Source organism: Hypanus sabinus, chromosome 15 (assembly GCF_030144855.1).
Source record: "Hypanus sabinus isolate sHypSab1 chromosome 15, sHypSab1.hap1, whole genome shotgun sequence".
In the NCBI taxonomy this organism is placed as follows: Eukaryota; Metazoa; Chordata; class Chondrichthyes; order Myliobatiformes; family Dasyatidae; genus Hypanus; species Hypanus sabinus.
Genome location: NC_082720.1, coordinates 66,751,985 through 66,775,816, shown reverse-complemented (window position 1 = coordinate 66,775,816; position 23,832 = coordinate 66,751,985). Strand labels below are relative to the sequence as shown.

The window sequence follows — 23,832 nt, the reverse complement described above, 5'->3', positions numbered from 1 at the left end:
AATCAAGAACGTATCAACCTCTGCTTTAAATATACCCAATGCCGGCCTCCACAGCTACCTGTTTCAATAAATTCCACAGATTCACCACTCTCTGGTTAAAGAAATTCTTCCTCATCATTGTTCTAAATGGATGTCCGTCTCATCTGAGGCTGTGCCCTCTGGTCCTAGCTCCACCACCTAAGGAAACATCCTCTCCACACCCACTCTACCTAGACTTTCAATATTCAATAGATTTCAATGAGATCCCCCCCTCATTCTTCTGAACTTCAGCAAGTAGAGGCCCAGAGTCATCCAACCCAACAACAGTCTCAGAATTCCTCCAAGCAGTGTGAACTATGTATGTAACGGAAACATACTGTAACCCCCACCTCTCCAACAAGGTTGTGCCAAAACATTACATCAATTCTCAAAAACGTTTTACAGTGATTATTAAAAAAAATTACCCAACTGCTGACTACTGGAGTTTTTTGCCTTGCTTGCTCAGCAGCTGCACCTAATCTGTCGAGTCTTGCCTTGTTTCCAGATTGTTCTTCGGATGCCACATCTCTCCAGCTCTTGGCACAGTTATCAGCGCTCTGCTACAATCAGTTCCAGGCTGCACTGAGCAGCAGTTTCTTTTCAAATGCCTCATAACATTAGCTCATTTGGTTGTGACAGCCAGTTTCACTGCAGAGTCTACTCATAGAACGTGACTTTTCGATTTAACTGTCCTAGGAACTGGTTTCAGATCGAGATGTGCATCAAGATATACGGTGAAAAGTGTCGTCTGTATTAACAACCAACACAGCTTAACGATGTGCTGGGGCCAGCCCACAAGTATAACCATACAGCTATATTTTGCCAAACACGCAGCCTTACAACTCTGTTCTCAGTGGTTTTTTTTGTATTTGCACAGTTTCTCTTCAGCATATTAGTTGTTTGTCAGTCTTTAAATGTGGTTTTTCATTGATTCTATTGTATTTACCTGTTCTGCTATGAATACCAGCAAGAAAATGAATCTCAGGGTAGTATATGGTGACACATACTGTACATACTCCAATAATAAATTCACATTGAATTTTGATAGGGGCTTCTTCAAACTACATGGCTAGATTAATCTATACTCCTGGCTTACCTCTACTTTGTAACACTGTGGAAATATGCAGTTCTTCATGCTTTGGACACCAAATGGTCACTTTGGTCACACGCTAGGCACAAGACGATAAGGCAAAGCTCAAAATGTCAAGATCTCCTTTGCAGTTTGGCAAGTGACTGAGACGGGCCAAGGGCCTTGAAGCATGGGAAGAAAATGTGAAAGACCACAGCCTGACTGATGACGACTGCAATGTAGGAAATCTGTTTCCGATCTGACTGTGGGTAATCCGCTCCCTATCTCTCCCCTCTCAAGGTCTGGGAGTTTGGGGCAGAGACTGGAGGTTGTAAGCATGATGTCTGCTAGCTTGAGGGTACAGAGCCAAAGACTAGAGTCCCCGATGCAGCCTGTCCTGGGAATGGAGGTCTGTGTGTTTGATGGGGTAGGAGGATGGGAAGGGGGCTGGTTTTGCTGTTATTGTCGTTGCTGGTTGTGTCATTTTGTATTGTATCTTGTGCTGCTATTTTGAACATTGTGGGCGTACTATGTGAACACAAGAGATTCTGCAGATACTGGGAATTCAGAGTAACACACACAAAATGCAGAAGGAGCTCAGCAAATCTATGAAAAGGAATGAAGAGCTGACGTTTCGGGCAGAGACCCTTCATCAGGACTGGAAAAGAAGAGAGAAGAAGCCAGGATAAGAAGGGGGAGGGGGAGGGGGAGAGGGAAGGACTACAAGCTAGCATGTGATAGGTGAACACAGGAGAATTTCCAGATGATGAAAGTCAGAGTAGCATACACAAAATGCTGGAGGAACTCAGCAGGTCAGACAGCATATATGGAAAGGACTAAACAATCAATGTTACTGGGTGAGACTGTGTTGGTGCCAGGTTGTGTGATGCCACTTGCAGGGTGCAAACAACACATTTCACTGCACATTTCCATGTGCAAGCAAATCTCAATCTGATTAGGTAACACTTTTCCCTTTCAGAGGCCCATATAGTCAACACCCTCCCCAGGAAACAATATTACTTGATACTCCCAACATTGGAGAAATGATTGTGCAACTAAGAGATGTATATTTTGTAGAAGATGCTCAAAATAAATACCCTCCAAAGCGGGCATAAGTGATCCCATGACACCCTGTCAATCTTTAAACCTATGAAAAAGATTTGTTAGTGATTGTGATGTGTGAATTGGCTGCTATTTATCACTAGAATGATTGCGCTTCCAAGATAACTAACTGAAACATCCTCAGCAGTTAATGATTCACCAATAACAGGAGCAATTTGTATGAAAGAGACAAAGTCCCTTCATCATTTTAAGAAAGCTAGTTCTATGTCTGAAAGATAACTGCTGTGTTCCAGAATAGGTAAAAATTCCAGCATTCCCACTCTACCCAATGAAAACAGACAGTTCTTCCATGCAGTAATGGCTCTGTCACCATAGCTATGTCTCAACATGGTTTCCATGAAATGGGAAGGAATCTGACTGAGCAAAGTTAAATCCAGAATGGCATTTAACAAACTGACACTGTCTCATTCACATGCATGAATGGGAGAACATCACTGTTCTATAAGGATGAATGGTACGACAACAAGAAAGTCTAACTTGACATCAGCAAAACCAAAGAGTTGATTATTGACTATAGGAGGAGGAAACCAGTCCTCATCTGGGGATCAGAAGTAGAGAGGGGCATTAACTTTAAATTCCTCAGCATTATCATTTCAGGGGATCTGTCCTGGATCCAGCACATACTTGCCATTACAAAGAAGGCAAGGGAGCACCTCTATTTTCTTAGAGTTTTGCGAAGAATCAGCATGCCATCTCAACCTTCTACAGATGCGCAATGGAGAGTATATTGACTGGTTACATCACTGGTATGGGAAACACCAATGCTCTTGAGCAGAAAAGCCTGAAAAAAGTAGTGGACACAGTCCAGTCCATCACAGGTAAAGCCCTACCTGCACCATTGAGCACATCTACATGAAGTGCTGTCGCAGGAAAGTAGCATCCATCATCAAGCCCTCTCCCCACTACCCAGGCCATGCTTTCTTCTTGGTTCTGCCATCAGGAAGCATGTACAGGAGCCTTTGTTCCCACACCACCAGGTTCAGGAAATATTAGTAGCCCTTAACAATCAAGCTCGTGAACTACATGGATAACTCACCCCAACACTGAACTAACTTTATGAGCTATGGACTCACTTTCAGGGATTCTATAACAATGTTATGATGTTGATTTTCTTTTTGTACTTGCACAATTTGTTGTCTTTTGCCCACTGGCTGGTGGACAAAATCTCCAAATGTCAAGAGTTTTGAATATTGTACATTCAAAGGTTAGTTTTTTCCAATTGATTCGCAGACATAAATTTTCAGGTGAAGTTATTTTTTATTTTATTTTGTATGTATTTTATTGTCCTGCACTGTTGCCACAAAGTAACACATTTTACAGCATATGTCAGTGATAATAAACTTGATTCTGATTTTCTGTAACACCAAGTGGAGTTGCCACCAGTAAATGCATTAAGAAATACAAGTTGAAAGAACTTGTATATAGTAACTTTTTCTCCCCCGTTTCTGAATGAGTTTTTTATTCTTTATTTATTTTATTTTGGAGGTAAGCACACTGTCCAGTAACCCATCTATTTAACCCTAGCCTAATCACAGGACAATTAACCTATAACTGGTTTGTCCTTGGGTTGTCGGGAGGAAACCAGAGCACCCAGAGGAAACCTGTGCAGTTCATGAGGAGAACGTACAAACTCCTTACAGTCAGTGCCAGAACTGAACTCCAAACTTCAGAACACCCTGAGCTGTAACAGCACCACACTAATCGCTATACTACAGTAACGCCGTAGTCTCAGATTTCCTTTTTAATACTGTACGGGTGAATTTTCACTATCAGAACTGGCATAACACAGAGGTCACCTATATTTTCTACAATGAGCATTTGCAAAGGAGACATACAAATCTGCAGATTCTCTCAACTTTGACTTTTGTCAAAAAAAAGTACATAACTTTTGTTATGTATTCCTTTCTTAGCTACTTTGTTACAGTGCTACCATTTAAGTCTGATTCTGAAGCACCATACAACCCCTGGCTTATTACTGGAATAGACACTTAGCACAATACACTATACACCCTGGACTCTCTTGATTTAAGTCACCTATAACTTGTGGGCCCTACCTAGCATTTGACTGAGTTTTAGATCCTGACCTTCTCTCCCCTGTTTAATGTCACATACCTCCACAACCCAGCTCCTCATTCCCCGACTCCAAACGTCATCCTCCTCTGTTCCAAATCTTTATTTATCTCTTTAGAAATGCAGCACGGTAACAGGCCCCTCCAGCCCAATGAACCCGTGCTGGCGAATGACACTGTGTCCAATTAATCCACTAACCTGTACATCTTTGGAATGTGGGGGAAAACCAGAGCACCTGGGGAAAACTTCACAGTCATGGGCAGAACATTCAAACTCCTCGCAGACAGAAGTGGAAATTGAACCCACGTCACTGGCACTGTAATAGTGTTACACTAACTCACGGGCTATTCTGCCATCCTACCTGTGGACATATAACCATTTCCGAAACTGGTTTATTTTGGCCTTGTTTTAATCACTGAGTTTACAACATGTGGAATGCTTTGAATAAAGAAAGCTTTAAATGCTACAGAATTTACACTACGAGGACATATCTAACCCTCCTGATAAATGCTAATGCTATTCTCCATGTAACTCTTTCCAGCCTACTTCACTTGTACTGCCTTGTTCAACAATCCATGCCATTGATATCAAACAAATAGTCAAAGCACAGCACAGGAATATTCTCTTAAGAATTACATGCAAAGCCTTGTATCATCTGGGGCCAGAGGCAAAATGTACTTACACTTCAAAGAAGGCAGGTTCCCCAGAAATTCTCAGTGCAGAGTCTACTTCAGCTAAAATGTTCTCATTTCAGAATACTGTAACACCCTGACACTGATGGAATGATCAGGAACTGCCTTCAGCCATCAGGCTCCTGAGCTAATGTGGATAACTTCACTCAACTCAATACTGAACTGATTCCACAACCAATGGGCTCACTTTCAAGGACTCCACAACTTTTGTTCTCAATCTTGTTTTTTTTAATCTTTATTTATTTATTTGCTGTATTTGCACAGTTTGATTTTTTTTTTTGCAGATTTGCTATTTGTTGTTACGTGTGTAGTTTTCTCATGGATTTTATTGCATTTAGTGTCATAGAAGAGTACAGCTCAGAAACAGGCCCTTCAGCCCATCTAGACAATGCTAAACATTTAAACTAGCTATTCCCATCAACCTGCACTGGGACCATAGCCCTCCATATCCCTACTATCCATGTGCCTATCTAAACTTAGAAACATAGAAACATAGAAAATAGGTGCAGGAGTAGGCCATTTGGCCCTTCGAGCCTGCACCGCCATTCAGTATGATCATGGCTGATCATCCAACTCAGAACCCTGTACCTGCTTTCTCTCCATATCCCCTGATCCCTTTAGCCATAAGGGCCATATCTAACTTCCTCTTAAATATAGCCAATGAACCGGCCTCAACTGTTTCCTGTGGCAGAGAATTCCACAGATTCACCACTCTCTGTGTGAAGAAGTTTTTCCTCATCTCTGTCCTAAAAGGCTTCCCCTTTATCCTTAAACTGTGACTCCTCGTTCTGGACTTCCCCAACATCAGAAACAATCTTCCTGCATCTAGCCTGTCCAATCCCTTTAGAATTTTATGCGTTTCAATAAGATCCCCCCTCAGTCTGCTAAATTCCAGTGAGTATAACTTCTGTTCAACGTGGAAATTGAACCTGTGTGCACCACTTCCGCTGGCAGTTTGTTCCACACGTCCACCACCTTGAGTGAAGAAGCTTCCACTCCTATTCCCTTAAACATTTCACCTTAACCCCAGACCTCTAGTTGTAGTCGCACCCAACCTCAAGTGGAGGTTTCTCTGTTTTACTGTGAAGGTCTTTGAGAAAATTATTCTCCGGGTAGGATATGATGCAATATAAATACTTTGATTAAAAAAAAACTTGCTTTGAGCTGTTCACAACTTGGAGAATAACCAAGATATTTCCAAGTATGCAAAAGCTCTTGTGTATGTGTCATTCCAAGTTGCTCACCCTCAACAGGAGAAAAATATTCAAGATTCAAGGTTGCTTGTCATTCTTCAGTACCCAAGTGTAAAGGAGAATAAAATGACTGTTACTTAAGGGTTTCTGGAATTTCTGGAAGAATACAGCAAATATTTTGGACAGAATTGTTCAGAACAGGGCTATGGTGGAATGCAAATGGCTCCCTATTAGTTTACTATGCTCCCTCTTTTGACAACACTCAGGATAGGTTCACTTGAACCTTTTGTATGCCATGGGCCCCTACCATTAACTGAGGGGTCCATGGACCCCAGGTTGGGGGCCCCTGACTTAAAGAGGTAACCTTAAAAGTCCAAACAAACCAACCTCTACAAATTAGTAAGCACCCTGATCAAAGGAAACCTGACTCCATCCCTCACCTCCAACCCCACCCAGATAAAAATCACTGTTGATCCCAAATTGGTTTCGTCATCACCTCTGTGTTGTGTAACTTTTGCTAGTATTAACTTTAACAACGTATGCAGGAATGGACGAGGGGGAATGGAGTGATGGATGAAACTCTTTGGGAGATGGGAACTCCCCGGGAATGCGGACAATCTGGGTTACTCGAAGAAGTTACCGGCACAGTGTCAATGGGGTAAAGGGCTTGCCCGAGCCTGTCAGAGAGCAGCGCAAGGGGAACTCTGCCACCAGATTTATTAGTGTTTATTTGGCTTCGTCCATCCACACTTCAGAACAGATGTGTTCCGAAACAAACCACACCAGACTGCCGAGAGCTGTCAGTTTCTGTCGCCTTGGGCTACAGTAACTCGCTATTAGAATATCAACAGCAGTCAACAATGCATATCCCTCGGGCGGACATACAAACACACACATGAACAAACATTAAAATATTTGAGTGACTACGCCTTGCTAGCGGCGTTCGACTCCGCCTCAGACCATGTTATGCTGCGAGTATTTTTAAATGAAATGATTAAACAGTTCTTGGGCTCGTAAAGGCTTACACACTTCTCATTTCCTAATTGAACACGAGGATGGAAAGAAAATCCCGAGAACATTCTGCTGGATGACACACAGACAAAAACAGCGGCTGATACGCTTGTCAGCAATCTCTGACAAAAAACGGGAAGTTACGGATGTCCTGGAAACATGTTGCAGATAAGACAGGTCCAGCGGACGGGTGAGAGAAGGATCGGGTAAGGCTATAGAACCAGATCCATTCACCGCGATCGGACTCCCTCCCTGAATTCTGACTACCAGGAAGCCCTGACTCAGATTGATTCTCCATCTATAGCTCTCCAGTAACAAGGCGTCCCGCTCGGTCCCTCTCAGTCCACCGCTCTTCCTCACCTTCAGCCGGAATACTCCGCAGCTCTCTCCGGTCTCTAACTCTGTCAGGTTCCTCTTGCGCTCTGTTCGTGATTCTAAAATCTCCAGAAACCTCACTCAGCTGCCACGTGGTGATCCGCCTTCCAAGTGCCACATTTCTCCTAATACACCCTTCCTCCCAATGCAACTGGAAGCAGGCGCGCTTCGTAGGCGTCTGCTATAAGGTGCTGGGCAACTCGCATCTGTGGAGGGAAATGGAGAGCCGTATTTCGGGTCGAGACCCTTCATATGGGCATCCAAAGTAAATTTATTACCTAAGTACGCGCAGTATATATCACTACAGGCTACCGTGAAATTCATTTTCTTTCAGGCATTCACAATAGAACAAAGATATACAACCGAATCAGTGAAAAACTGGCCACAAACCAAGACTAATAATCGATAAGCAAAAGAAGATAATCTACAAATAAGTGAATAAATAATACTGAGAACATGAGTTGTAGAGACCCTGAAAGTGATTCCATGGGTTGTGGAATATGCTTAGTGATGTTATCTACACTGGTTCATGAGCCTGGTAGTTGAAGGGCAATTGGTCCTGAACCTGGTGGTGTGGAACCTAACGCTCCTGCATCTTCTCCCCATAGCAACGGTGAGAAGAGAGCATGGCCTGGATGGTGGGGGTCCTTGATGACGGATGCTGCTTTCTTTTGGCAATGCTACTTGTAGATCCCTGACCCTTTCCCACCATAGGTGCTGCCCGACCCACTGAGTTCCTCCGGCATTTTGCTCGCTGCTCCAGATGCCAGCATCGGAAGTTTCTTGTATCTTGCCCCTGCTGAAGGAACTCAGTGGGTCAGGGACAAGCGATTCTGCAGATGCCGTAAATTCAGAGTAACAAACACAAAATGCTGGAGGAGCTCAGCAGGTTAGGCAACATCAATGGTGGTAAATAAACAGTCGCCATTTTGGGCCAAGTCCTGATGAAGGGTCTCCACCTAAAACACTGACTGTTTATTCCCTTCCATAGAAGCTGCGTGACCTTCTGCTTTCCTCCAACAGTTTATGTTGGTGGGTATGGAGTGAAGTGTGCAGAGGACTCCAGGTGAATGGTCTCAATCCAAAAGGTGAACTGTCCACTTCCATTTACAGATACTCCTTGACCTACTGAGTTCCTAAACTTCCATGTATTAATCCAGATTCCAGCATCTGCGGTTTTAATGTGCCCCCCCCCCCCCAGGAAGCATCCACAATTGTGATGGTGGAATATATTCTGTAAAGCAATATATGCCAATTTAACCCATTGTGTTGGTGCGTGGCCAAGTGGTTAAGGCATTGGTCTAGAGATCTGAAGGTCGCTAGTTCGAGCCTCAGCTAAGGCAGTGTGTTGTGTCCTTGAGCAAGGCACTTAACCAGACATTCCTCTACGACGACACTGGTGCCAAGCTAAATTGGCCCTTCCCTTGGACAGCAACGGTGGCATGGAGAGGGGAGACTTGCAGCCTGGGCAACTGTCAGTCTCCCATACAACCCTGCCCAGGCCTGCACCCTGGAAACTTTCCAAGGCGCAAATCCATGGTCTCTGAAGACTAATAGACACCTATTTAACCCATTGCTAAACTTGTATCTGGTTGTCTGTGTTACACTTTCAACATATTAACTATAAGTAATATCCAACTTCATAGAGGCTTCCAGTAAAAAGGCCCTGTAGCCCACTGAGTCTGTGCTGACACATTTACACTATACTAATGGGGGTCATTATCTCTGCACCAACACACTATGGATAATTTACAACAACTAATTCAGCAGTGTAGCTGTCTTCGGGATATGAGAGGAAGCCCACATGGCGAACTTGCAAACTCCACACAGACAGGACCTGGGATTCGGGCACTGTGAGGCAGTAGTTCTACTAACTATGTCTCCATGTTACTGATTTCCAGGTCTAGAAAGCCCCTATGCTGCCAATGTTGCTCTGGGAATGGCCACTGATATTGGTTTGCCAATCCCGCCAATGGAACATCAGCATTTTGCAGAGACAGATACGGTCATACTTCTCCTGTGTATGAACAAGCCAAATCTATGTCTCTTATCCAAAAGATTGATGAACTTTATTTACCACAAGTACATAGCTTTGTAGAAAAGTACAGCACAGAAACAGGTCTTTCAGCCCATCTAGTTCATGCTGAGGCAAGTACATGGAAACATATAGTGAAATGTGTCATCTGTGTCAATGACTGATACTGTCTGATGATGTGCTGGGGCAGCTCAAAGGTGATGCCATTCTTCTGGTGCCAACATAGCATGCTCATAGCTTATTAGTCCTTTCTAACCCATACATCATTGGGAGAAAACTGTAGCACCTGGAGAAAACACATGCAATCATGGGGAGAACATGCAAGCACCTGGTAACACAGCAGTGAAAAATAGACCACAATCAGGATTGCTGACACCGTAAGGCATTACACTAAATACTATGCTACCCGCTGCATTGCTGCACAGTAAGACATGGGCTTGATGCCTTGATGTTCAGATGCAGGAAAGTTGCTCTGGTAGGTGACAGGCAGTGATGCAGTTAGTTGTTGATGTATGTTCTTACTCGGAGGTGACTCCCGAGGTTTGAGATGTAGCAGAATATTGGGACATCATTGTTGTAATAGTTCAAAGTTAAAAGGAAATTAATTATCAAAGCACATATGCTTATGTTAATATATACTAACTTGTGGTTCATTTTCTTGCAGGTATTTACAGCAGAAAAGAAATACAATAAAATGATATGCAAAAATCTATACATAAACAAAGACTGACAAACAATCAATGGAATCAAAGGAAGACAAATTGCACTTATAAAAGTAATAGTAAGAACATGAGATGTAAAGAGTCCTTAAAAATGAGCCTGTAGGTTGTAGAATCAGTTCAGTGTTGAGGTGAGTGAAGTTATCCATGCTGGTTCAGGAGCCTGATGGCTGCAGGACAATAGTTGTTCATGAACCTGGTGCTGTGGGACTTCAGGCTTTTTTACTACTTCCTGTCTGATAGTAGTAGTGGGAAGAGGGCATGGCCTGGATGGTGGGGGGGTGGGGAGGGTTGTGTGGTCTTTGATGACAGGTGATGCTATCTTGTGGCAGTTTTCAATGTAACTGTGCAATGGTGGGGAAGGTTTTGCCTGTGATGGCACTGCATTGACCACTTTCCACATCCACGAAGCCTGGACTGACACCTTGCCCTATTGTCCTGTTTATTATCTATTGTAAATGCCTGCACTGTTTTTCTGCAGTTTATGCAGTCCTGTGTATGTCTGTAGTCCAGTATAGCTTTCTCTGTGTTGTGTTTTTTTTACATAGTTCAGTACTGTGTCATGTAACACCATGGTCCTGAAAAACATTGTCTCATTTCTACTATGTACTGTACCAGCAGTTATGGTCAAAATGACAATAAAAGTGACTTGACTTGATTTGACTTTCTTAACCCAAGAAATTCTGCAGAAGCTGGAAATCCTGAACAACATACGTGCACAAAATTATGGAGGAAGTCAGACTATATCCATGTAGGGGTATAAATAGCTTCAGCCCAAAATGTTGACTCTTCATTCTCTTCCATTGAACCTGCTGTATTTGCTGAGTTCCTTCAGCATTTTATGTGTTGACCCACCAGCTTCTGTAGCCTTTGCCTTCCCATTTGAAGCTGCGATGCTACCAGTTAGGATGCTCTCACCTGACCGTAAGGAGTTTGTATGTTCTGTCATTGACAGCGTGGGTTTCCTCTAGGTGCTCCAGTTTCCACCCAGGTTCGAAAGACATACAGTTAGAGCTGGTGATATTGTGGGCATGCTATGTTGGCGCTGGAAGCGTGGCAACACTTGCGGGCTGCCCGCAGCACAAACCTCGGCCTGTGTTAGTTGTTAACACAAAGCAACAATGTTCATTGCATTGTTCAATGTTTTAGTTTACATGTGACAAATATAGATAATCTTCTTTAAAGATCTGGTAACATGCTGTTGGCTGAATCCCACCTGCACTAGGACTGGATATGGCTTGTGCCTCCTCAAAGACGACCGTAGCTTGCACAACACTGTAGAACAGGTTGAGAACGGGAACAGATTTTTCTAGACAGCAATATTTGAGAAGGATCTTCGATCATTACACTTTGCAGAAGAAAACAGAAAATTATACTCTCCTGCTTTCAATAAATCAAACGGAAATATTCTCTAATAACTTTGAAATAACGTTCTAACAAATACATAGGGTTGTATGTTTTATCAAACTTTTCAAACGGATATAAGATTAATTAAACACAGTTCTAATTTTAACCTATCAATTGATATTGTAGAGAAGTATTCTATGAATTGCTGACATTGCCGCTCTTCATTTTAACTTTTTAAGTACATAGATGGAATCTGATTATTATGTTGTCGTTCGTTTTGATATATTACGGTAATAGAAAGCCGCTTCATTCATTCCCTGACGTCAAATCGTGTATCACTGCACGCTCACACAAACAGGGACTGCTGGCGCTGAGGGGTGTGAAGCCAATATATATTCAGGGTGCTTTTTAATCTTTATTGAAGCACTACGTTGTATTAAAGGTAAATGTTTTCATCGCCGATTTATTGTATTTTATTAAACTGCATTCCTTGTCCAATATTAAAACGTGCGCATGAAAAATACTGCAGATATGGGAAATCGGAACTTGGAAAAACAAATGGAAAATTCTGGAAATGCTCAGTTCTTCGCGCAGCAATGTTGGAAAGCGAAGCGTTGCTGCTCTGTCATCTGTTTAGACCTTTAGTCTCCTCTATTCAGCACCGCGCTCTTATGTCGATATTTGCTTAGACTTCCAGCAGTTCAATCAGAGTTAGAAGTCTGCTGCCGAGGCTTGGGTGTAAAAAAACACACTCGGCTGGCGTGACAGTGTGTACTGAAGAAGTTTTGCATTCCCACCAGCATCAGATATTATATTTCATGAAGTATGAAGGTGAGCCGAAATGTAATAACTATCCTGCCCTTTGAAATGAGTAAGTACGGTGTATCATTTACGCTTACCTGAGAGAGCAAACAATATCGGTCTGGAGGAAAATACCTCAGGTAACTTGCACTCCCTCAGAGTCCTGCTCAATCTGGACCTCGTGCTCATTTGTTTTAGAATGACACTTGAACTTACAACCTTAGTTAGAATTGGGGAAGTTAATCAAAGGTTAACTTAATTTGTCACATGTATATCAAAACTGCTCCTTTGTGTCAACCGCCAGCACATTCCGAGGGTGTGCCGGGTGGGTGCAGTTCGCAGGTGTTGCTATGCTTCCATCGCCAACATAGAATGCCCACAACTCACTAACCCTTCCTTAGGATCCACCTTTGGAATGTGGGAGCACCCAGAGGAAATCCGCACGGTCACGGGGAGAACAGGGATCGAGCCCCAATCAGTGATCGCTGGCGCTGAAAACCAATTGCGCCACCGTGCCTCCAGCATTTAGTCCTGATGAGAGGTCTCAGCCCAAAACGTCAACAATCCATTTCCTTCCATAGATGCTGCCCGACCTGCTGAGTTCCTCCAGCATTTGTGTGGGTTGCCCCGAATTTCCGGCACCTACAGAATCTCTTGTATCTAGCTGAAATCATTTATTTATAACACATGTTCAGTATTGTTTACGTATTTATTTATATATTATTATTGCATTTGCATCAATTGTCTTCCTTGCACTTTCGTTGTTTGCCAGTTTCTGTTTGCCTGTAGTTATTCATTGATTCTATTGTATTCATTTATTCCACTGTGAATGCCTAGAACAGGGGTGGGCAAACTTTTTGACTTGAGGGCCACAAAGGGTTCTAAAATTTGACAGGGGGGCCGGACCAGGAGCAGATGGACGGAGTGTTTTGGTAATACACCTCATAAGAGAAAATAAAATATCATGGGATATGTAGAAAACATGTGTTTTAATTTCAATTGAAAATGAACAAATGCATTACAACAAAATATCTGTCTTTGAAGTCCCATGGTATTTAGCTATTTATTGAAATGACTTTTAAAACACTGAAAATTAAATGAATAAAATACAGCTTTTTTTAATAGTAACAGTTATTATTTTAAAGCACTGAAAATTCTGTTATCCTTCAAGATATTATCATCATCACTCTCCTCCTGACTGTCTTTATTTCAAAAACGGTAGGAGATGCAGGTCTACTTGTCCTGCTCCTTCTTATTCAATTGTCCCCTGTGCCAAAACTCAACGATGACCCGCACAATGACAGAACAGTGAGAGCGCGCCAATATGCGGAGCTCTGTGCTCACAAATCCCCGCAGGCTATCTCCCTTAGCCGGAACGCTGGCTAATTGTGAGCCGGTTCGGATGTGTCAAGAAATGGGTCGCCACAAGGTCACAAAGTAAAGCGCAAATGTGGAGTAATACGCTGCACCTCAACAAAGGTCAATGTATATAGAGTGCTTCATCTATTGGGAAAACGCCAGAATTGAGGGGAAAAACGTTAACAATGTTTATTAATATAATTTCATCAAGTTCTGCGGGCCGGATTAAAAAGCTTATGGCCCGCGGGCCGTAGTTTGCCCATGCCTGGCCTAGAAGAAGATTGAATAGGTTCAGACTTTATTCCCTGGAACGTAGAAGAATGAGAGTTGATGTGATAGAGCTATACAAAATCACGAGAGGTATACTGTTGATAGGGTGAATGCAAGCAGGCTTTTTCCACTGAGTTTGGCTGGGTCTACAAACAGAGGTCATGGCTTAATGGTGAAAGGTGAAAAGTTCAAGGGAAACATGAGGGGAAACTTCCGCCCTCAGAGGGTATTAAGAGTGTGGAATGAACTGCCAGCACAAGTGGTGCATGCAAGGTTAGTTTCAATGTTCAGGAGAAGTTTGGATAGATAGGTGGTTGGTTGGGGTATGGTGGACCATGAGCCCGTTGCGGATCGATGGGAGTAGGCAGTTTAAATGGTTCAACATGGACTAGTTGGACCAAAGGCCTGTTTCTGTGCTGTACTTCTCTATGGGGTGTATGGGTTGTCTAGACAGGGTAGCACCTCTGGTGGGGGGGGGGCTGTTGTGCCCTTTTTTTAGGACAGCTCATTCACCTTTGGTCCCCACCTGGCGTTCAGCTCTCACCTGTGGCTCCCAGTAGCTGTAGCACACGCAGCGGCCGCACCCCAGTAAACCATCTCGGCAGACGGGCCAAACCAGATGAGGGTAGCCGACCCTCAGTGAGGTAGGGGATCTGCCTGTCCCAGGGTGTGAAGTCCGGCCCTGGCGGATTGAGCGGCGCAGACAGATTAACGGTCCAACGGTCATGAAGGCAGGCCAGCAGGCGTTGGTGGAGCGCTAAGGACACGACAAGACACTTAGACGTCCTGGTCATCCATTGCAGGAGGTGGTGATCTCTTTAAACTCACCCGGCAGAAGGCAAAGGCAAACCACTGCTGTAACCTGCCATGAACATGATTTCCCAATATGACGGAATGGTGTGGAGCGAAATCATCCACCAACTGGAAATTCCAGATGTGACCTACCGACGACGACGACTTCTCTATGACTCTGAGATGAAACTCGGGATCATATATGGAACATACTTACGAATACTTTGATTATAAAGTTACTCTGAATTTTGATTTTTTTTTGTTAATACCATTTTATTCTCCTCTCATTGGTGAGCTTTCATGACCTAGGTGTATTCTCAGTCATATTGCCCAGGTGACTATTTCAGGTGAGTAATAACAAACTAAAAAATCATAATAATTTTGCAAAATCTCTGAGTAATCCTGTGTTCCCTGAATTGTGAAAACATGATCTCGTGTGTTGTTCCTCCATCTTTATCAAGATAAAGGCCAGAATTGAACCCACTACTCTTCGGCACTCTCTTAAACATCCAAATCTTGAGTGTAAAGTTTAACATTTTGATATCATACAGTGCTCTGCTAAGGTGCCTTGGCATATCAGCTGGTATCTAATGGATCACTCTGGAAAATGCAAGATCGTTTTGTTTTCTGAATGACTTCTCTCGGAAGTAAGATTTCCTATTTCCAGCGATGAGTGAAGATGGAGCATCACGGTAGTGTAGCGGTTAACACAATTCTGTTACCATTTGGATCATTCCGGAGTTTGCAGTTCAATTCCAGTGCTGTTCTATAAGGAGTTTCTGTACATCTTCCTTGTGGATTGCGTGAGTTTTCCCCGGGTGCTCCAGTTTCCCCCCACAGTCCAGAGACATACCAGGTGGGTTAATTGTTCATTGTAAATTGTCCTGTGACTAGTTAAGGGTTGTAGAGTGGCTGGGGCAGTGTGGCCCAAAGGGCCAGAAGTGCCCGCTCCATGCAGTATCACTAAATAAGATAAATAACTCTCTACAGATTTAAAAGACCTGTAAAGCCTCTTGTCATTTTATATACCTCCATCAGATCGCCTCTCAGCCTCCTTTATTCTCAGGAAAACAAACCCAGCTGATCCAATCTCTCCCTACACCTGAAATCCTCCAATCCAGGCAATTTCCTGGTGAAGCTCTCTGCATATCTTTTCTACAGTGTGTTGTCCAGTACTGCACGCCATATAGGGCACAGTCTAGTCACTGTCTTTAATCTGCAAGATAACACCCAAACTTTTATATTCTGTTTCCTTACCTAAGAAAGTAAGCAGGCCACAATCCTTCTTCACTACCCTATCTAACAATGTTAACATTTTCAAGGAACTACGTACTGTGGATATAGCTTGGGTGCCTAAGACTGTTGCACAGTACTGTAGTAATTTTATGTATTACACTGTCCTGCTACTGCAAAACAAAACTAATTTTATAACATATATGAGTGGTGATAAATCTTATTCTGATATAGGATTTTATTCTGGACTGAGAATGGGAAGGGGACAGGAAAAGTGGAATCGTGGTTGTGAAGAAGAGAAGGGAGAGAGGAGGGAGCAGGACAAAAGCCAAACCTACTATGAAACAGGAGAAAAAAAAATATTCTTTGCTTCTTTGGTGCTTATAACTTGCCTTAAAGATGCTGTGTTATAAGGTCAACAGATAAAATTGCTTTAAACCAGAGGAGTTTGTCAAATTTCCTTTTCCCTGTGTATATTATTCAAAATCTGTTTCTTCAGCCAGCTACTGAATATTTCACACTTGAATACTACACGAAGTAATGCTGAATACAAATTTGTTTAAAGCTATAATTAGCACCTTCTCAATTGAAGAGAAAAGGGAGATGTGATGACAGTGTCACACACACATGCTATGAATTAATCAGGATGTATTCTCTGCAGTGTGAGGTTCCTGACAGTTCCAGACATTTGATCATTTCAGTGAATTTGGATTGAGTTTGTGGAAGAAATTTGTGTGCCCTCCCCACGATCTCATGGATTTCTTCTGGGGGCTGTGGATTCCTCCAACTTTCCAAAGATAAACAGGTTAATAGCTTGATTGATCACATGGGTGTGATTGAGCCAGAAGGGTCTGTAGCCGTGCTGTATCTTAAAATAAAGAATTAAATTATTTAGGGTTAATGGGGATTGCTGGACAGCACAGCTCGAATGGCTGGAAGGGCCTATCCTGCACTGTATCTGAATAACAATAATATTAATAAAATAATCTAGTGCTTTTCCGGTGTATATGACACATAAACTCTTCTCAACTCTGGCTGGAAGTCTGAGAAGAGTTTATGCAGCATAATAATAATACGTACAAAGTACCCTATGATCGATCCCCTCCATGATAAGAATACTGGTTTGAGTATAGTTGGAGAAGACGAACTATCAGGGCAAAGCTGCAGTGACCAGGTCTCTAGCACTGAGACGACCTGTGGCTCAGAAAGGAAGCAGGGAGAAGCAGAGTACAGTACTGATTGCGGATTCCATAATTGAAGGAGCAGAAAGCAAATTCTGAGGATATGAAAGAGACACGTGATGATATGTTGCCTCCCAGGTGCCAGGATCTGGTCTTGGATCTGGTCCACAGCAATCTAAAGGGGAAGGGTAAACAACCAGAAGACATGGTACATATTGGTATCAATGATATGGGGAGGAAAAGAGAGGAAGGAGATCCTGAAGAGAGAATGTAGGGGGTTAGGCTTAAAACTGTAAAGCAGAACCTCCAGGGTAGTAATCTCTAATCTACTGCCTGTGTCATGTGCTAGTGAGTAGAAGAATAGGATTATTTGGCAGATGAATGAGTATCTAAGGAATTACTAGATCAATGGGGTCTCACTTGGGGAAGGTGTGACCTGTTAATAAAAAAGGACAGGATACACCTGAACCCAAGGGGAACCAATGTCCTTGCAGGCAAGATTGCTTGAGCTGTGAAAGAAAATTTAAACTAATTTGGGTGTGGGATATGAACAAGTGTGTTAAGGCTGAGGATAGGGCAGTAGTATAGAGGTAGATGCAATGCGAGACTGTGAGGAAGGACAGGCAAATGATAGGGGAAAGTTGTAGTCAGTGAGATGAGTTAAAGTGTAATGGGGGCCAAAATCAAAAAAGCTAATGAATACAGGGCTGAATATGTTATATTTGGGTGCACGTATTATACAGTAGATGGCTAAAGGACGGCCGTAGTTGGGAGCTCAGCATCCAAGAACACTCATTGTATCAAAAGGGCAGGCAGGTAGGCAAAGGGGGTGGGTGGCTCTCTTGTAAAAAATGAGATCAACTTCTTAGAAAGAGGTTGTCACCAGGTTCGTGTATGGCCCAAGTGCAGAGTGAGAGACACTGAAGCAGGTCGATAGATCACAGACTTTAATGCAAACAGTGTTAAAGGGAAAGAAAACAATAAACGCTTGGCCAAAACAGGGCCATTAACTAAAACTCTCAAATGGAAAATGAAGCCTGCACTGCGGCTGAAAAGAACAACTAAGAATTAAATGAATAATGGGACACTAGCAGAGATGACGGCAGTACAGCAATGGCAAGGGAAGTCAAAGACAGTGTAAAAGCAAAAGAGAAGGAATGTAATATAGCAAAAATTAATGGGAAGATAAGAGGATTGGGACATTTTAAAAACCAATAAAAGGCAACTAAAAAGTCAGAGAAAAATTGAAATGTGAAGGGAGGCTAGACAGTAACATAAAGAAGGCTTCAGAGCATTTAGTCAGATATATAAAGGGTGAAAGAGATATGGGAGGGGGCGTAGGTGACTCTGGATAGAGGTATTAACTTTGGGGCAGATGCACTCTACCTCATGAGGGTGGATGGACATCACTGGTCTTCATCCATCTCCTAAGTCTCTCACGGATGCCTCCAAGTGGCACACCCTGGTACACTAACTTCAATGGGTGGGTTAAACGACATGAGGGTATGGTGTTCACATGGCACCACTGGGAAAAGGACCTCATCAACGATGTCACCGGCCAGGGTGGATGAGTTCCCCAAAGAACTATAATGGCCAGGTGTTTGAGATGAGGCAAGCCACCAAGTTGGAAGAAATTGGCTGTCGTCTGGCATGGCGAGAAATGGGCACAGACAGGCCTCACTAGCCCAAGACATGCAAAAGTGCCTGTCATAAAAAGGGTTATGGGATCCGAACTGAAAAGAAGGATGTGAGTGGACATCAGACTGCTGGAAAATGATGCTGGAGAGTTCCTAATGGGGAATAAAGAAATTGCAGATGAACATAATTGCAGATTAACTTTTGCGTTAGTCTTTACTGTGGAAGGTACTAGGAGTATGCCAAAAATGTGAGATTGTCAGCGGTCAGAAGTGAATGTCATTAAAATTACTAAGGAGAAGGTACTTGGGAAGTTGAAAAGCCTGAAGGGAGGTAAGTCAGCTGGACCATATGGTACACTGTACACCCAGCATTCTGAAAGAGGTGGATAAAGAGATTGTGGAGACATTAGTAATGATCTTTCAAATAATCACTGGAATATTCCAAATATTACTTCACTCTTCAAGAAGGGAGAGAAACAGAAGAAAGAAGATTATAGGCCAGCAAGCCTGACTTCAGTGATTGGAAAGATGTTGGAGTCTTTTATTAAGGAAGAGGTTTCAGGGTATTTGGAGACATATGATAAAGTAGGTCAAAGTCAGCATGCTTTCCTTGAAGAGAAATCTTCCCTGACAAATCTGTTGGAATTCTTTGAGGAAATAACAAGCAGGATAGACAAAGAAAAGCCAGTGGATGTTGTTTATTTGGATTTTCAGAAGGCTTTTGACAAGGTGCTGTATGTGACACTGCTTACCAAGATAAGTCAATAAGGCCATAAGATGTAGGTGCAGAATTAGGCCTGCTCCACCATTTCATCGTGGCTGATCAATTTTTCCTCTCAGAGCCTATGAGCCAATCATATTACAGGGAAGGTATGAGCATTGATGGAAGATAGGCTGATTGGCAGAGGAAAAGAGTGGGAATAAAGGGGGCCTGTTCTGGATGGGTGTCGCTGACTGGAGGTGTGCCGTAGAGATTGCTGTTGGGATTGCTTCTTTTCATTTTTCTTGTCAATGTTTAGGAATTAATGGCTTTGTGGAGAAGTTTGCAGACAATGCGAAGATAAGTAGACAGGCAGGCAGTGCTGAGGAAGCAGGATGTCTGCAGGAGGACTTAAACAGATCGGGGGAATATGCAAAGAACAGATAGAATATAATGTAGGGGAGTGTATGGCCATGCACTTTGGTGCAAGAAATGAAGGAGTAGACTATTTTGTAAATGTGGAGAAAATTCAAATGTCTGATGTGTGAAGGAATTTGGAGTGCTCCTGCAGGATTCCCTAAAGATTACTTTGCAAGTTGGGTCAGTGGTAAAGAAGGTAAATGCAATGTTGGCATCTATTTCGAGAGGACTAGAATACAAAAACAAGAATATAATGCTTAGACTTTATAAGGTATTGCTCAGACAGCACTTGGAATATTGTGAGCAGTTTTGGGCTCCTTATCTGAGAAAGGCATTGGAGAGGGTCCAGAGGAGGCTCATGAGAATGATCCATGGAATGAAAGGGTAAACATATGAGGAGTATTTGTTGGTCCTTGGCCTGTAATTGCTAGAGCTTAGGAAAATGAGGGGGGGGGGGGTCTCATTGAAACTTTGTGAATATTGAAAGGTCTGGATAGATGAATGTTGGGAGTACCTTTCCTATAATGAGGGAGTCTAGGACCAGAGCACACAGCCTCAGAATTGAGAGATGTCCATTTAGAACAGATATTTGGAAAAGTTTATTTTGCTAGTGGGTGGAATTCATTGCCGCAGGAGGCTGTGGAGGCCAAGTCATTGGGTATATTTAAGGAGGAGGTTGCTAGGTTCTTGATTGATCAGGGTGTCAAAGGTTCGAAGGAAAAGGCAGGAGAATCGGGTTGAGAGGGATGGTGGATGAACCATGATGGAGTGTCAGAGCAGACTCAATGAGCCAAATGGCCTAATTCTGTTCCTATGCCTTTTGGTCTAAAACACAACATATATAGTTACAATAAAGTACAACACAGTCACAAAATAGTATTACCAGAAGTCTGTGAGTGATGGTGTATGAGATGTTGTCCTGGACTCATGTTTCTTTAAGAATAAGCACACAGCATTTCCTCATCTTGAACTGGGTCAGTTCCAGATGAAGTTAATCCAGTAAACTTGAAGGCAATTAGTGAAGCTAGGTAAGGGGGAGGATGGGTCAGCAGGGGAGTGGGATGAAATAAAAAGCCTGGACTTGATAGGTGGAAGAGGTAAAGAACTGAAGAAGAGAAGAGTGGACCATGGAAGAAAGGAAAGGCCCAAGAGGGAGGTATTGGTTAAGAGAAGAGAAGGAGTTAGAGGGGAATCAGAATGGGGAATGGAAAATGAGAAAAGTAGAAGGAGGTGGGGGTGAAATTACCAGAAGTTAGAAAACCATGCTTAAATAACAATGTTTTATCAGGAAATTTCTGAATTGAGAACTTCTGCCTGCATTATGACATCTCTCAGGATGAGGAGAAAAGGTAGACAGGACTCCATAAACAATATAGATGCTACATCTGTGTCATTATCTATGGAAAGGAGTGTAGGTGAGCAATATACAGAAATGAGCGTTAAGTACCATGGTACGGGAACCAAAATGAAAACTCAGCTAGGCAGCACCTGTGAAACGAGGCCCAGAAACAATGTTCCAGGTGAAAGACTTCACATCAACATTGAAACTGACTGCCTGTAAGTTCAACATAAGTTTGAACCCATACTCTGTGATATTTATTTATGTGTGTATGTACTCATTCAGAGATACAGCATGGACAAGCCCTTCCAGCCCAATAAACTGCATTGCCTATTAACCCTAGCCTAATCACAGGACAAACTACAATGACCAATTGACCAACTAACCAGTACATCTTTGGACTGTGGGATGAAAGCCATGCATTCACAGGGAACTCCTTGCAGAGGATGCCGGAATTGAAATCCAAACTCCAGTGCCCGATTTGTAATAGCATAGTGCAAACTGCCAGGCTACTGTGGCACAAAGAATATTTGTTAGTGTATTTATAGCTGATAGAGGATTGTTTACCTCTACCTCAGTATTACCTCGCCTAAGTACATCAGCCTGTCTACTACTATAAATTTCATTCACTCCTTTGTCACTTTCAATAGCAGTCAGCTCCAGCCCCTCATCCTCATTGGTCAGAGAAAGAGAGAAAGGATCAATGCCAGTCTGCTCTGTGAACTCCAAGAAGAAGTTCTGGATAGAGCCTTCAAGATGCAGAGCATCAACCTGAGGTCCAGTATTAAAGATCGCATCTGCAAATTATTATAAACTCGAGAAGGTCTGCAGATGCTGGAGCTGCAAAGGAACACACTCAAGCTGCTGGAGGAACTCAGCAGGTCAGGCAGCATCTATGGAAATGAATAGATAAGTCCCGAAGAAGGGTCTCAGCCTGAAACGCCTACTCTTTATTCACTTCCGTAGATGCTGCCTGAGCTGAGTTCCTCCTGCATTTTGTGTGTGTTGCTCTGCAAATTATTATGCTTTGTAACCTCAAAAACTGATCAAAAGAAAAACACGGAATAAATGCATCTGTTTCATTCTTACTTTAGTGAGGCATGTAAATATGATGTGGTGACATAATGACATATGCCATTCATGTACATGTATTATGTAAACAAACAAAGAATGCTCAAACAATATATTTACAATATTACTGAAATATTAAATACACAACACAAGTGATTCAGAACATGCTTGTAATGTTGCCAGTCAGGTAAATAATGTTGTCCAGAAGATGCTGAAGGAACTCAGCAGGACTTTAGCCAAAATGTTAACTGCCCATATCCCTCCATAGAATCTGCCTGACCTGAAGAATTCTTCCAGCATTTTGTTTGTTGCTCTAGATTCTGTCATCTGCTGCCTCTTGCTGAACACATATTGTCTGCTATTACTGTAAAATGCTATTACATATGTGAGAGGGGGAACACCTCTGATGAAGGGGCTTGTCGTGTCTGTTCCGGGGTAGCTTTCTCAATTTTGGGTCCCAACAGACACTTAGGTCTCACCTGTGGCTCCAAGTGGCTGTTTGCACATGACAGCAGCCACATGCCAGTACACCACCTCAGCAGGTGGGCTAAAGCAGGTGAGTGTAGCTGATGGTCTCATATTGCGGTGAAGTAGGGACACGCCTGTCCTAGCATGCAATGTCAGCTTCACTGGACTGGGTGGATGAGATCTACAGGGAGACCCAAACGACTAGGATGGCCATGCTACAACACTTCATGGTGAGTAAAAGGCAAGACAAGTCAGAGAAGAACTCATGGTCATCCACTGCAACCAAGGAGGACCCCAGTTTGTGATGCTTGCTTGTACCACTGGACCCAGACTTGTGAGGTCGGGAGAGTGGAACTGTCCCAGGGTAATGGCTTTTCCACTTTAAAAACTCTCCTGTCATTGACAGACAACCACCACCACATATGTGGGACACATTTTGATATCTAATATATTTAGGGTTACTTTGATATTGCTTCTTGAACCTTTATGTTTGCTTTGTTCTGGAAAACATTCCTAAATATTATCACTGTTGTAAAATATACGTATGTCCAATATATTCTTGCAATGACCAATAAAACGGTTTTATTTGTTGCCATTAGTTACGCTGCCTGGTTATGTCTTGCCATCATGAATATTAATCACATCCATTATAAAATCATTTTACACAACCGTCATCATATAGACCTGTACAATAGAACATAAATTTAATAATTCCAGTTAGACAATTTAGTGATTATAAAGCCAGTATTGAATCGTGTTATTGGCTGCGACTTATATTCAGCTGAGAAGTATCAATAAATCTGGATTAATGAACATTAGTAAAAGGATCATGCACAAAATGCTTGAGGAACTCTGCAGGTCAGGCAGCGTCTATGGAAATGATTAAACAGTCAATATTTCAAGGCAAAAT

The 23,832-nt window shown here is 42.7% G+C and overlaps 1 protein-coding gene and 1 long non-coding RNA gene across 9 annotated transcripts in view; one reads left to right on the top strand and one right to left on the bottom strand.

The window, feature by feature from the left end:
- Positions 1-7,754, bottom strand: part of LOC132405567 (prolyl 4-hydroxylase subunit alpha-2-like) — a 148,943-nt gene extending 141,189 nt beyond the window's left edge. For 3 of the 8 annotated variants that reach the window (XM_059990476.1, XM_059990475.1, XM_059990480.1), the window contains exon 1: positions 7,536-7,751. The gene's annotated coding sequence lies outside the window, so the exon portion shown is untranslated. Of the gene's footprint in view, positions 1-7,535 lie in introns of all 8 variants that reach the window. The other 5 variants (XM_059990477.1, XM_059990481.1, XM_059990474.1 and 2 more) reach the window with 4 other exon arrangements.
- Positions 7,755-11,673: 3,919 nt separating this feature from the next.
- LOC132405569 (uncharacterized) lies at positions 11,674-23,513 on the top strand. Its single transcript, XR_009515917.1, has 2 exons — positions 11,674-12,482; positions 22,034-23,513. It is a non-coding gene; the product is annotated as an uncharacterized LOC132405569 (long non-coding RNA).
- Positions 23,514-23,832: the final 319 nt, after the last annotated feature.